The 12,045-nt window shown below is 42.3% G+C and overlaps 1 long non-coding RNA gene across 13 annotated transcripts; it reads right to left on the bottom strand.

Annotated features, from left to right (window-relative positions):
- Positions 1-3,772: 3,772 nt before the first annotated feature.
- On the bottom strand, positions 3,773-8,500 carry LOC119325126. 13 transcript variants are annotated; one of them, XR_005157353.1, is made up of 10 exons: positions 7,943-8,500; positions 7,745-7,836; positions 7,427-7,474; positions 6,919-6,988; positions 6,701-6,818; positions 5,830-6,169; positions 5,690-5,754; positions 4,906-5,171; positions 4,672-4,805; positions 3,773-4,583 (listed from the first exon to the last, which is right to left on the bottom strand). It is a non-coding gene; the product is annotated as an uncharacterized LOC119325126 (long non-coding RNA). The 13 variants fall into 13 exon arrangements; XR_005157358.1 differs by lacking the exon at positions 5,690-5,754 and having other exon boundaries at positions 5,830-6,023; positions 6,113-6,169; positions 7,943-8,499; XR_005157364.1 differs by lacking the exon at positions 5,690-5,754 and having other exon boundaries at positions 5,830-5,959; positions 6,113-6,169; positions 7,943-8,499.
- Positions 8,501-12,045: the final 3,545 nt, after the last annotated feature.

The raw sequence follows: 12,045 nt of genomic DNA, 5'->3' as shown, positions 1-12,045 counted from the left end.
TACAAGTGCAATATGGATAGTAGATATAGGTTTTTGTAATCTGAAATAATAAAAACAGCAAGGTAACTAATGATAAAAGTGAGCGTAAACGGTATTGCAATGATTGGAAACAAGGCATAGGGTTCATACTTTCACTAGTGCAAGTTCTCTCAACAATAATAACATAATTGGATCATATAACTATCCCTCAACATGCAACAAAGAGTCACTCCAAAGCCACTAATAGCAGAGAACAAATGAAGAGATTATGGTAGGGTACGAAACCACCTCAAAGTTATTCTTTCGGATCAATCTATTCAAGAGTTCGTACTAGAATAACACCTTAAGACACAAATCAACCAAAACCCTAATGTCACCTAGATACTCCATTGTCACCTCAAGTATCCGTGGGCATGATTATATGATATGCATCACACAATCTCAGATTCATCTATTCAACCAACACAAAGTACTTCAAAGAGTGTCCCGAAGTTTCTACCGGAGAGTAAAGAGGAAAACATGCGCCAACCCCTATGCATAGGTTCATGTGCGGAACCCGCAAGTTGATCACCAAAACATACATCAAGTGGCACGTGATATCCCATTGTCACCACAGATAAGCACGACAAGACATACAGCAAGTGTTCTCAAATCTTTAAAGACTCAATCCAATAAGATAACTTCAAGAGGAAAACTCAATTCATCACAAGAGAGTAGAGGGGGAGAAACATCATAAGATCCAACTATAATAGCAAAGCTCGCGATACATCAAGATCGTGCCATAGAGAGACCACGAGAGAGAGAGAGAGAGATCAAACACATAGCTACTGGTACATACCCTCAGCCCCGAGGGTGAACTACTCCCTCCTCGTCATGGATAGCACCGGGATGATGAAGATGGCCACCGGTGATGGGTTCCCCCTCCGGAAGGGTGCCGGAACGGGCTCCCGAGAGGTTTTTGGTGGCTACAGAGGCTTGCGGCGGCGGAACTCCCGATCTATCTTCTGTCTCGATGTTTTTAGGGTATAAGGGAATATATAGGCGAAATAAGTCGGTCAGGGGAGCCACGAGGGGCCCACGAGAGTGGAGGGCGCGCCCAGGGGGGTGGGCGCGCCCCCCTATCTCGTGGCTTCCTCGACGCTTCCTTTACTTCAACTCCAAGTCTCCTGGGTCACGTTCGTTCCAAAATCACACTGCCGAAGGTTTCATTCCGTTTGGACTCTGTTTGATATTCATTTTCTTCGAAATACTGAAACAGGCAATAAAACAGCAATATGGGTTGGGCCTCCGGTTAATAGGTTAGTCCCAAAAGTAATATAAAAGTGTATAATAAATCCCGTAATCACTCAAAATAGATAATAAAAATAGCATGAATACTTCATAAATTATAGATACGTTGCAGACGTATCAGCATCCCCAAGCTTAATTCCTGCTCGTCCTCGAGTAGGTAAATGATAAAAGAAAGAATTTATGAAGTGTGAATGCTAGAAGGTGGACAAGTTTGATCAATGATAATTTCAATCACCTTTTCTAGCATGGTTATATGTCATAACAGTAGTTCATCTCATAAAACTTCTCAAGATAAAGTAACAAGCAATTCACATGTCAAAGCATAGACCATAAACTTTCTTGAAAGCTAGCAAACTTCATTCTCGGTCATCAAACAATTGCAATTCATCTTATTTTCAGGAATAGCAAACTGCACATACTCAACTATCATATAGTCTTCTACAATTGCTAACACTCACGCAATACTAATAGTTATGGAGTTTTAATCAGACACTGAGAAAGATAGGGGCTTATAGTGTTGCCTCCCAACGTATTCACCTTTGGGTGATGTCAACAATAATAGTTCATGCTAACTTACATCCAATTAGATATATATATATCAGGATCTTCCCAACACGAGGTGCTTGCCAAAGGATAAAATGAAAAAGGGAAAGGTGAAGATCACCTTGACTCTTGCATAAAGTAAAAGGCATAAAGTAAAAGATAGGCCCTTCGCAGAGGGAAGCAGAGGTTGTCATGCACTTTTAGGGTTGGATGCACAAAATCTTAATGCGAATGAACGTCACTTTATATTGCCACTCGTATATGGACCTTTATTATGCAGTCCGTTGCTTTTATTGCTTCCATAACAAGATCGTATAAAGCTATTTTCTTCACACCAAAAGATCATACATACTTAGAGAGCAATTTTTATTGCTTGCACCGATGACAACTTACTTGAAGGATCTTACTCAATCCATAGGTAGATATGGTGGACTCTCATGGCAAAACTAGGTTTAAGGATATTTGGAAGAACAAGTAGTATCCCTACTTGGTGCAAGGAATTTTGGCTAGCATGAGGGGGAAAGGCAAGCTCAACATATTTGAATGATCCATGGCAATATACTTTAACTGAGATGTGCAAAAACATAACCCATTATGTTGTCTTCCTTGTCCAACATCAACTCTTTAGCATGTCATACTTAATGAGTGATCCTAATTATAAAAGATGTCTAGGATATTGTATTTATATGTGAAATCTCTCTTCCTTCAATATTCTTTCATGAATTGTTCAAACGACCAATACAATGTTTGCTAACCTTCAATAAATTTACAACCTCTACTTCTTAGGTGTGAAGTCATTACTCCCCATGGGATAAGAAAATGAAACATATATAATTTCATATTTATGGCATTCAACCATTTACTCAAATGATATAAGTGAAGCACATGAGTAATGACAAACTACTCTAAAAAGATATAAGTGAAGATCAATGAGTAGCTAAGTAATTATGTAGCTATGTGAAGACTCTCCCTCATTTAAGAATTTAAGATCTTGGTATTGTATTCAATCAACAAACAAAACAAAATAAAATGGCATTGTAAGGATAGCACAACTCATGTGAAGAAGCAAAAACTTAAACCCAACCGATACTAACCGATAGTTGTTCAAGAAGAAAGGTGGGATGCCTAACGGGGCATCCCCAAGCTTAGATGCTTGAGACTTCTTAAAATATTATCTTGGGGTGCCTTGGGCATCCCCAAGCTTGAATTTTTATGTCTCCTTAATTCCTCTCATATCATGGTTTCTCTATTTCTCAAAAGTTTCATCCACAACAAACTCAACAAGAACTCGTGAGATAGGTTAGTATAAACCAATGCAAAACCTTATCATTTTCTACTGTAACAACTAACTAAAATTATTATTCAACATTGCATAGTAAATGCCTCTCCATATTTAATACTCCTATCCGCAAATAGAATCATTAAACGAGCAAACATATGCAAACAATGCAAACATAACAGCAATCTGCCAAAACAATATAGTCTGTAAAGAACTAGATCGGCAGCGCGCCTTGGCGCGAGGGTGCCGATCCCAACGATGTGGTCAAACAGATAATGCTCAAGTTAATAGGATCCTGATTTAGCATACATATTCAAATAGGACAACAAAATAACAATAAAACTAAAAATAAAAAACATCCACTTGTAATAGAGTAGTAGACATCATCGAGTTCAACATCATCAGATTATAAGGCAGCATTGAGTTCAATGCATTGACGAGACCATGAAAGGTAAGCCTCGGCATTAAGTTCAATACTAAGAGTGCGAACATAGAGAGAAAGTACTAATCAAAAACAAAGTTAGCAGCATACCATATATAAGCAAGACAGCTACCCAATATAGACTAAAGTTATACCAAAAACAAGTTCACTACAAAGGAAGCATCTCAAAAGGCATGAGGTAGTACACTTCCTAATGGTTCCAAATGGAGCAGTGTGCAACAATGTGAGGGGCCGCCAACTAAAGATCAACAAATGATTCATTTCAAATTACTTGTAAGAAAATTATGTTGCAGAAAGTATTGTGTGCACAAATCACAAAATACAACTACTTTAGCAATTTCACATTAGCAATAAGAAGCCTAGCCATGGAAGTCCCAAGAAGATACTTTCACCCTCTCTTCTTCCCACCCCTTCTCCCTCTGTCTCCTCATCTTCCTCTCAGATCTCGATGTACACAAATGAATCTGCACAACCAACTAAAAACCATCTAGTCAATCAAAGTTCTTCCAATAAATTTACTGGTCAAAATAAGAAATGGCATCCACAATATGGAGTTATGTGTGCATCTCTACATGAACATTTCACCACATTGGTGCTAAGCAAACCAAACCAAATCATCTCACTCTTTTCTTTTGTAAGGCTCAAAATCCTATTCTAAAGCTGAACAAGTTACATGAACAAACCTATACTTAAATTCGGTAACTAAATCCTCTAACAGCAATCAGTTGTCCACTACTGCCAATGTATGATGCTAAAAAATACTGAGTCCTGAACACCACTATACCAGATTGTACCAAGTGACAATTTGTTCACGTGAGCCTGTGCTCTCAAGTAACTATACAACCAGTTCGCTGACGGCTACATATTTACTTGTGAAAGTGTAAAGGCGTTAGGGGAGCTCAGCGTCTTATAATTCTAGCTCTGAATGACGACATCCTTCTCCCTTGTATCTTTGTCCCTCTGCTCCATCAATTCTAGTGACTGGCACTTAGACTTGTGCAGGTCTGAGATTTCTACTGTCAGACACTCAACCTCGCCGTCTTTTGCAATCTGTGCCATCGGCAACACCAAGTGGTCAGTGCAAGAAGATTAATAAAAGAAAATGACCAGTGAACCAAACAAAATCTAGGGTTCATACCGCTTGGATGCGGACCTGGTGTATCTCGGCCTAGGAGGAGGCGAGGTCAGCGACACAGTGCACGGAGGCGGCGGTGAGATATCAAAATCCTGCTTGAAGACCTGATGCAGTTCCGTGACAGCGATTGCGGCGGTCTGCGGGAGGAGCAGCGTAGAGAGAGACAGAGAGGAGAATCATGGTTAGTACAACGAAGGGGAGCCAATGTAAAAGCACTGGCAGGAAGAGGAAGCTCACATCGCCATGTTGCCCTCGTCAGTCCCTGCGGGCAGTGCCTCTGGTGTTGTTTACCGGCAGCTCGCGCTTGATCTCTCATGTGGTTGGTGATTTCCGAGGAGGAGAGCCGAGTGCGGCACTTGGCGCAAGATCGACAGGAAAGTGGCGGCACGAATGGCATGTCGTCGATCTGCTCGCTCCTCCCGGTGGTGGACCCTTCAACATTTCATTGCCTGCAGTTATCCCTGAATGACATGCATTCATTCTTCATCCTAGAAGCAACGACGCTGCACCAAGTTGCCAAACATCAACGATAAATCAAATACATATTTATAAAAAAGATTAGATATGTCGAACCAGCAAAATAATCAAACATGTGGTCATTATTAGGAATGCTTCCTAGGGCCTACTACTGAATGTAAAGCTATAGTACATAGGAGTGTAAATGCTGCAAAAGATTCTTTCTTTGAGAACAACAGATGATTACAAATGGTATGCCTTCAGCCTGCTTATGTTTTGGTTTTCAGGACGAGCAAGAGACCTGCATTTTCACCTCTAGTGTGGTACCATTTTGTACCAGCTATAGAAAAATGGAACTGTGTGGTTAGGCGCATGATTGCCAAGAACAATTACTACCTTTCTACTATGGCTATCGACTTGCGATGGACCAGACAATACTCTTGTTGTTTCTGTTTGTCCAGGAACTTCAGGCATTGCATTTGCGACAGTCAGGTATTAATAACCACATAAGAATTACAAACAAATATAATATCTTGGTTGCGCCATACACTTAAAGGTTAGGTACCTCAACTAGCAGTGTTCTAGTGGGGAGTGCTGATTTTGATTCTTATCAAGTGATCCATGAGATTCCTAAAGAATCAATACCAAACAATTTGAAACCAACAAAGCATATAAGATAAGTACAAAAGAATAAACAGAAGGTACCTCTTGTGGTAGTGTCTTCGCATGCCGTTGATTGGTGAAGGTGGCGCTGGGGTCCAAACAATTCCATCTCTCTCAATAATTACAATACATTCTTTCAGCTGAAATGAGCATGTTTCAGAAGCCCAGGATGCTGCCACCAAGAGCATCCTTTTGCAGTTTACGTCATCGACAATATATCATACCCCTTTCTCCAACTATATCATCAGGTAACCTATCTTTTCTTTGATCTTATTTCCCCAAATTAAAGAACTGCCTGCAGTATATAAAAGAAAAGATAGGTTACCTGACTCCCTTGTTATCGTCTACTGAAGGAACTGTTTTGCGGATTTAAGCGAACTGCCTGCAGTATATAAAAGATATCAGCTTACATACCAAAAGGTTAAATCTCTATTTCATGAATATATTAGTATTTCCCTCCAGCAAAAACTTAAATATTTACCCGTTCTAAGATTAGCGGAAATCTCGACTGAGTTCCTGAGTAGCTCATTGTTTTGTTCCTAGCTTTTAAACCGCTTAACCGATTTCAGCAAATAAACACTTCTAAAATATCTTCAGACAGTTCCTTATAGATTTATTCAAGGTGACTGGGACTAAAACTGCCTCTAACTTGGTCAAACACATGTAAATAGATCTTCTCACAGCCTCACTATTACTAAATAGTAGCACCATTTTGGGCTTAACTCCTAAATTACAAATCAGATTTCAGTGAAACCAGGACCATTGGAAAGATAAAAACAAGAGCTACAACTATTGTTTTTGGAGTAAATTGAAATTTCACATAGATTATACCCAGAATTTGAAAGAAAATTAGTGCTAAAATATACAACCTGGCAGCTATGAATTTGAATATAACTCAGCCTTATCTTAGCACCTGTCTGTGTTTGCTGCAGGAGAAAAGAAACAAAACACGGACAACATCTGCAGCTTGCCGTGAGAAAATGCCAACTCCAACGGGGCTGAACTCGGGCATCGTCATGCTCCTCGCTGGTCTGTGTGATGCAAGCTTAGATAGGTAAGAATCTATGTGTAACAAAGATACAAATGTATTTCGATAGGGAGGTAGACCTACAGTTCTTTTTAAATACATACATAATTAAGGTAGTCTTATAGCTAACTCGGTTCAAGCAAGTCACCTTTTGACATTGCTCCCACGGATAACCTGAAAGAAAGGAAAACCTTTTGCCATAGTCACATACTGTATTCAATATCCTTAAATGTAGACACCTGGGTACCCAAAAAATATATCCAACATAGTAAGCATCAATTAGCAGGGGCTAAATTAAGCAGAGCAGACCACACACAAAAGCAAATGATAGTTTTTATTGGTAAATCATTTGGTCTGGGCGTATGGAAATACCCCATGGCTCTGGAGATGGAGGATGGCCACAACAATCAAAAGAAAAGCATGCAGCTTTAACATTCAGTTGGTTCAGCGATGCTCAAAGTATATGATATAAAGTTCTGTGAATATCCAATACATAACCATGTTCACAAGAGAGAAAAGAGATAAAAAAATCACTAACTAACATCTGAGATCAACATGAATCCCTCTAACAATTTAGAAATAGAGAGAGGGGAGAAAGGGAGTCGAGCCTACCTTGGTGTTGTGCAGCCTTCATCTTTCTCCACTTGCTGCCCTCTGCCGCTGCATCAAACCAAACCCTAGGTCAGGGCCAGGGGTGACGAGAAGACCAAGTAACACAACTGAACAAATCGAATTCACTCCAACCAAGCTCAACTCTTCAGGTGAATAAAATCAAATCTTTCAATACAATTTTCTTCAGGTTTTCTAGTTTTTCTTTTTCTAGCTTTTCTTAGGAGACAACAAGTAACACAGCTGAACAAACTGAATCAAAGGGGGTTAAGGGCTGCTGTAGTACAAGGAAAGAGAAGAGAGGAGGAGAGGGGGCCGGACCTCCATGGACATGCATATCGCCCCACCTCCCTTGCCCTTATTCTTCTTGTCCTTTTGCTCCTTGCTGATCCATCCCCTTCTTCTCCTTTTCTCTGCACATGGACAGGGGGAGCATCAAATTGAGAAAGACCTAAGACCAGGAGAGAAGAGAGACAGGAGGGAGAGAGAAGGGAGATGAGAGCTGGGGGCGAGGAGCACCTGCATCACATGATGTGGCTGCAGCGGGTCGGCCTCCGTCGGCTCGGGCCCTGAGCTCTCCCCCTCTCCCTTTCCCTCTGTCTCCCCCTCTTGCGCGTCATGGTGGAGAGGTGGATGTGCGTAGATGCATCTGGCACCTTGCAGTGCCTCTCCTTGTCCACCACCATCTGCTGCCCCTCCATGACTCGAGCACAAGGGTGGGTCGGTCGCAATCCAATGGGGAGGAGGTCGGAGGTGCAGAAGAGAGCGGTGGCTCGGGTCAGAGAGAAGAAGGAGAGAGCACCGTCGGCGTCGCGAGAGCGGCGGCGGCTACAGCCTGCAGACGCAATGGGTAGTGGTGGCTAGGGTTTTCGTGGCAGGGGCGTGGAGGAGAGGAGAGCAGGCGGGAGGGGGAGCGGAACGACTCGATGCTCGCTCTACACTGTCTCATCCCTAGGGCAAGCAGCGGCGGCTGCCGGCAGCGGGGAAGGGAGGCGGGGGCGGGTTAGGGTTTGGAGGGAGATAGGTGATGCGGGACGCGGGAGGAAGAGGAGAGGGGGTGGCGGGGGTGCGGGAGGAGCAGACGGGCGCGAGGCGGGCGCTGGGTTCTCCACGGGAGCACTGCATTATATATGACAGTCTGTGAAATGACGAAAATGCCCTCGGCGGGGCAGCAAATTTACGCGCGGTGGCAGGAATGAGAGGTAACTATTCATTGAAATAGTGTCATTGGTTCAATCCAGCGGCTGAGATCAATCCGGGGCGAGATCGGACGGCTCAGATCGCATCAAGCAGCCAGATCCAACGGCCAGGAATCCAAATCGCTGAGAGAGCCCAGGAAGCACTGGAATCCTTATTTCACGATGCAAGATTCATCATACTTCCCTAACTCCAAAAATTATGAGAAAAATACTAAACTGTAGAAGATTTATCAGAGCTCAATATGCAAAAAGTTTCAACATTATACCATTCTCTGAATTTTCTAGGGAATTTTTGCAACAGCGGTAAACTTTCTGTTTTCAAACAGCAACATGTATACTAGCAAGATAAGCATGGTAAAGGCTATCCTTGACATTTTTTATTGAAATAAAGATGCAAAACATTATTCTAAATAACAGCAAGCTAATACTAACAAAAGAAAATGATGCTCCAAGCAAAACACATATCATGTGGTGAATAAAAATATAGCTCCAAATAAAGTTACCGATGGACGAAGACGAAAGAGGGGATGCTATCCGGGCCATCCCCAAGCTCAGGATTTTGGCTATTATTGAATATCTTGGGGTGCCATGGGCATCCCCAAGCTTAGGCTCTTGCCACTCCTTATTCCGTAGTCCATCGAATCTTTACCCAAAACTTGAAAACTCCACAACACAAAACTCAACAGGAAACGCGTAAGCTCCATTAGTATAAAATCACCGCTTAGTTACTTTAATGAACTCATTCTAAATTCATATTGGTATAATATCTAATGTATTCTAACTTCTCTATGGTTCATACCACTTAATACTAGCCATAGATTCATCAAAATAAGCAAACAAGACATAGAAAACAGAATCTGTCAAAAACAGAACAGTCTGTAGTAATCTGTAACAAACGTATACTTATGGTACTCGAAAAATCCTACCAAATTAGGAAGTCCTAAGCAATTCGCGTACAAATCCATAGCAAAAAGAATCATATCAGAATCACATTTATGTGAATTAACAAAACTAATTTATTGGGTGCAAAAGTTTCTGATTCTCAGCAGGATCAACACAACTATCACCGTAAGCTATCCTAAAGGTCTTACTTGGCACTTTATTGAAACAAAAGCTATAAAACATGATTACTACAGTAGCATAATCATGTGAACACACGAAAACAGTAAGTATAAGTATTGGGTCGTCTTCCAACAAGCCCTTTTCTTTAATGCCTTTCTAGCTAGGCATGATGGTAACAATGATGCTCACATAAAAGATAAGAATTGAAACATAACGGGAGCATCATGAAGCATATGACTAGCACATTTAAGTCTAACCCACTTCCTATGCATAGGGATTTTGTGAGCAAACAACTTATGGTAACAATAATCAACTAGCATAGGGAGGCAAAACAAGCGTAGCTTCAAAATTTTCAACACATAGGGAGGAAACTTGACTTATTACAATTCCTACAAGCATATGTTTCTCCCTCATAATAATTTTCAGTAGCATCATGAATGAATTAAACAATATAACCAGCACCTAAAGCATTCTTTTCATGATCTACAAGCATAGAAAATTTACTACTCTCCACATAAGCAAAATTCTTCTCGTGAATAGTAGTGGGAGCAAACTCAACAAAATAATTATCATGTGAGGCATAATCCAATTGAAAACAAGAATCATGATGACAAGTTTCATGGTTATCATTATTCCTAATAGCATACAAGTCATCACAATAATCATCATAGATAGCAACTTTGTTCTCATAATCAATTGGAACCTCTACTGAAATAGTGGAATCATCACTAAATAAAGTTGACACTCATCCAAATCCACTTTCATATTCATCACAATAAGTTTCAACATCCTCCAAAATAGTGGGATCACTACTTCCTAAAGTTGAAACTCTTCCGAACCCACTTACATCAATATAATCATCATAAATAGGAGGCATGCTTTCATTATAATAAATATTCTCATCAAAACATGGGGAACAAAAAATATCATATTCATCAAACATAGCTTCCCCAAGCTTGTGGCTTTGCATATCATTAGCATCATGGATATTCAAGGAATTTATACTAACAACATTGCAATCATGCTCATTATTCAAAGATTTAGTATCAAACATTCTATAGATTTCTTCTTCTAGCACTTGAGCACAATTTTCCTTTCCATCATTCTCACGAAAGATATTAAAAAGATGAAGCATATGAGGCAAACTCAATTCCATTTTTTTTTAGTTTTCTTTTATAAACTAAACTAGTGATAAAACAAGAAACAAAAAGATTTGATTGCAAGATCTAAAGATATACTTTCAAACACTCACCTCCCCGGCAACGACGCCAGAAAAGAGCTTAGTTGATGGGGTGTGAGTGCCGCTTACCTAGCCTCCCCGACAACGGTGCCAGAAAAGACCGGCCGCCCTGGCAAGCTCCGCCTCCACCACTCTTGCGGCGATGTAGTCCAGCTCCTCCTGGGTGGTGTCCTGGATGAGTAGCGGCTCGTCATGATCAATTTCTTCGACCAAGTTGTCGAAGAACTCCTCCACCTCGTGCGCCGGGGGCTTGATCCAGGCTGGGTCAAGACCGTGCAATTTGAAGACTGGCATCATGACGAGGATGTCGTCCTGCCGGGAGTTGTTGCTCAGCAGGACCACTCCCGGTGGCAGCCCGAACAAGGGCCCCTTGATGGCCTTGCCGAACTTCACGGCCTTGCCGGTCCTCTCCACCCTGCCGTCGGCGAACACGTCGAGCTGGAAGAGCCTTCAGCAATACCAGGAGTGCCCCATCACCGTGAGGTTGTGCTTCAGGTTGGTGCGGAGCCTCATGATGTCGACCGCGTTCCTGAAATCCCAGGCCGACCTCCCCTTGTTGTGCAGCGGAGCTATTCGGCGAAGGATGAAATCCGCCGCAATCATCTCGAGGGTGAGACCGACCTCGGTGAGGCGGTGAATCCTGGTGGTGGCGATCAAAAACTTCTTGTCATTGGGGTCAAGGTCGCTCCAGTCTGCGCCACGGATCGGCGGCTCCCGATGAACACCCCGGTAGAACTCCGGTGGGTTCTCCTCCACAATCCAGCACCACCGGCCCCGCCACTCCTCCCACCTCTCCTTCACGGCACCCTCTGGGTATGAGCCTTTCCCCTGGGCCCTTGGGATCCAGGCAACGCTTCCAGAAAGGGCGCCCCCTAGTTGGATGCGGGGGGAGAAGTAGTGGCAGAAAAGCGCCATGCTGGGAAACACCCCGGCGGAGCCCTCGCAGAGGTGGGCAAAGCACGCGAAGCACGCCACGGCATTCGACGTGAGATCCAACAGATGGAAGCCAAAAGTGCGCATGACATCGTTGAAGAAGTCGGAAAAAGGGGGGCAGAGCCCGCAGAAGAAGAAGTCGACGAAAAATGGGTACCGTTTTGAGCCACCTTTGTTGCAATCCGCGG

Source organism: Triticum dicoccoides, chromosome 1B, assembly GCF_002162155.2.
Source record: "Triticum dicoccoides isolate Atlit2015 ecotype Zavitan chromosome 1B, WEW_v2.0, whole genome shotgun sequence".
In the NCBI taxonomy this organism is placed as follows: domain Eukaryota; kingdom Viridiplantae; phylum Streptophyta; class Magnoliopsida; order Poales; family Poaceae; genus Triticum; species Triticum dicoccoides.
The sequence above is the reverse complement of the archived record's forward strand: the minus strand, read 5'-3'. Positions and strand labels throughout refer to the sequence as shown.